We start from the raw sequence: 3,283 nt of genomic DNA, 5'->3' as shown, positions 1-3,283 counted from the left end.
AATCGAATATCGATAATCGATTTGGCGGGTGAAATGAAATGATAACTCGAAAAACTTACCACTATTCTTATCGGATAAGTTACTGTGCAAAAACGTTATAAAAAAGTTTAGTATAAAGAATTTAATAGTTTTCATTCAATTAAGCTGACAAACTAAAGGCTGGTACTATACTCGTTTCCACAGTTGAAAACACACATTTTCACGGTTACTTTAAAGAAATCGCAATGAAAACATAATAATTTTTGAAGATTTTTTCATCAGTAAGGGGTGGTACTATGTTCGATTTTCGCCAAATTTTTTCGTGATTCTGATTTTGTTCAGTAGGACATTCCCCAATAACTTATGCGACAATTTTAATAAAAGAATTATGTTATAAATGAGATTTTTATAATGTTTCAATAAGGTTAGGTTAGTTTGAAAAGAGAGTGCAGATATTATCCGCTCCGTGCCACTATGGGACGCCCTAAAAAAACTATAAAGAAACCTCTAAAAAGAAAATTTTTAGTTAGGAATTCCGTGCTACTTACAAAATCCTTAATTGTTTTTAATAAAGTAAACTCCAAAAATATGTTTTTAACTGTGAAAAACTAACATAGTACCAGCCATCATGAGGGAATCTCCTACTGAATGAAATCAGTATGTTTTTTTCCTTCAAAATCTATTAATTAAAAAAGTAAAAGTAAGTAAAAAATGTCGCCTAAAACGAACATAGTAGTGATATGAGAATAAGAGACTAGAGATATGAGAATGGGGAGATGGGAACAAAAATTTGCATAGCCGATATATAATGTTTCTTAATGGATTGTTCATTGGCAAATTTGCATTTTGATATATAAAAGATACAATTAACTTTCATAAAAAACCGGGAAAATTTAAAATTACAATCATGACAGAATTATTATCAAAATTTCGAAAAGAGCAATATAGTCAAAATTTTTCTGGGCTGCTTAGTCAACAATCAGTGTCCTTTTAGGCTCTTACAATAAACGAAGATCAAAGGAGACTTGCCGACTGTCTCGTTCGGAGGGTCAGTCCCATTGTAGGGCAGGTAAACCAATGAGTTGATAAATGGCCCGAGTTACTGGTCTCCAACCTCAAGATTACTGTATTCAGATAGAAGGAATATGGCCGGTACTAAGTTCGTTTTTTTTTCTTCATAGTTAATACCGCAGGTTTTTTTCGCGATCACTTTATTGAAACGCTACTCAATGATAACATAATACTTTAATTAAAATCATTTCATAAGTTATGAGGGAATGTTTAACTGAATGAAATCAGCTAGTTTTTTTACTTCAAAATCTAGTACTAGCCATTAGATTTACATATTATACCGCTTTAAACTATGATCGATTTATGCACCATCTTCAAGAAAGAAATGTAAGAATTTGAACGATTTTTCTTATCCACGCATGCGGTTTTTCGACCCTTGGTTCTCACATGGAACGCGATCTAGGGATCTCCAATTTGGGACGAAAAGTCGACTTTAAGACTTTTATCAAAGTGGCAAAATTCGACTTTTAGACGTTTCGACTTTTCTGCAAAACAGTAGACATTTCGACTCATTGTCAAAAATTTGCAAAATTTTCTGAATAAGATACTTCTATTTCCTACAAGTTTACATCAACTTTTGTCACCAAGATATAATCATTTCTTTGTATTTTCAAAAAGGGGACGCATTAAGAAAAGTTTAAAATGCAAAATTGGCGCATTTTTATATCAAACCATCCCGGTATCTTAAGCCAATATGGCGAATTTTTGCTCACCAAATTTAAAAATTTTCCACATTCCCGCTTATTCTTTCCCCTTTTTTGTATTTTTATTAAAGCTTGAAATGGTCTATATACCAGTATCCTAGCCGACTTTCAACTAGTGTTTCCAGAAATTAGAAAAATTGGAATAAAAATTTGGTGTTCAGAGCAAAAATACCGAAAATTGCGGCTACGTTAATATGGACCTACACCTAAAGTTGGACCGATATAGACTATATTCGATATATTCGCATTTTGTAGGCTTAAGATGTTCAATGTGGAGATCATTTTATATGTTAGCAACATCAAAATATGGACTGGGATCAGTATATTATAATACATTTTTCCAAACTTTATTAAAATCGGACATTAAATACGCCTTTAAGGGGCTGAAGATTTCAATTTTTAAGGACGTAATCCCAAAAATTTTGCTTGGATGTGCACAAACTTTGGGCATGAGTTATTATTACCCATCTGAATACCGCTGCTAAAGTTTATCAAATCGATTCACCCATGTTATTATATTACCATATTTTGCTTTCCGTTTAAATAACTATTCAATTTAAGAAATATTGGGTTGCCCTAAAAGTAATTGTAAATGCATTTTTAATAAAACTTAGAATGAACTTTAATCAAATATACTTTTTTTTACACTTTTATTCTAAAGCAAGCTAAAAGCAACAGCTGATAACTAACAGAAGAAAGAATGCAATTACAGAGTCACAAGCTGTGAAAAAATTTGTCAACGCCGACTATATGAAAAATCCGCAATTACTTTTTGGGCAACCCAATATATTAATAGCAACGAGAGTAAACCAAAGAGCAATAAATCGTAAAAACTTTTATCTCTGTGTAGCTTTTTTCTCTGTACAACTTTCTTTTCGACTTTACAATCGATTATTCGACTTTTTAGTCATTGAAAGTAATACATTCGTATACATGAATGTGCATATCACACACAATCATACACCATTCTTGAATACAGCTCCATATTTTGGTACTTTTATCGATTATTCAGCCATGACATCTGGTTTATTTGGGATTTATAAATAAATCCGGCAAAAAATGGATTTATTTTTGTATGGTAAAACCTCCAAAAAACACAAGATGAAGCACTTAAATCTCGAAAAGGCCATAAATCCGGATTAGCGGCCAATGTAAACGTACTTAAATTGCCGAGTACACTTATCACCATGTTTAAACGATGTTTCCACATAAATCAATTCTAGGGTTACATCTCTCAAAGGTAGATCGATTTACAATGAAATTTTCCTTATTGTACAAATGCGACAACTTTATTATTGCACCACTACTTTTATCGATCTGATTTGTTGTAATGAGCCTGTTTTTCTTAGCACAGTGCAAGTAACGTGTTATTACCCGTTATCGTGTGATATCAATTATTTTTCAGTGGAGCTTTGTATCTACCCATTGCGGAACAATTAAAGCTGGTCAAAACAACCACAATAGCATGGTGCAACCCGCCATCTGATCGACGTTTCAAGCTGATCGACATTTTGCCAACATACACAAAG

This window comes from Stomoxys calcitrans, chromosome 2 (genome assembly GCF_963082655.1).
Source record: "Stomoxys calcitrans chromosome 2, idStoCalc2.1, whole genome shotgun sequence".
Taxonomy (NCBI): domain Eukaryota; kingdom Metazoa; phylum Arthropoda; class Insecta; order Diptera; family Muscidae; genus Stomoxys; species Stomoxys calcitrans.
Note: the sequence above shows the minus strand (reverse complement) of the source record.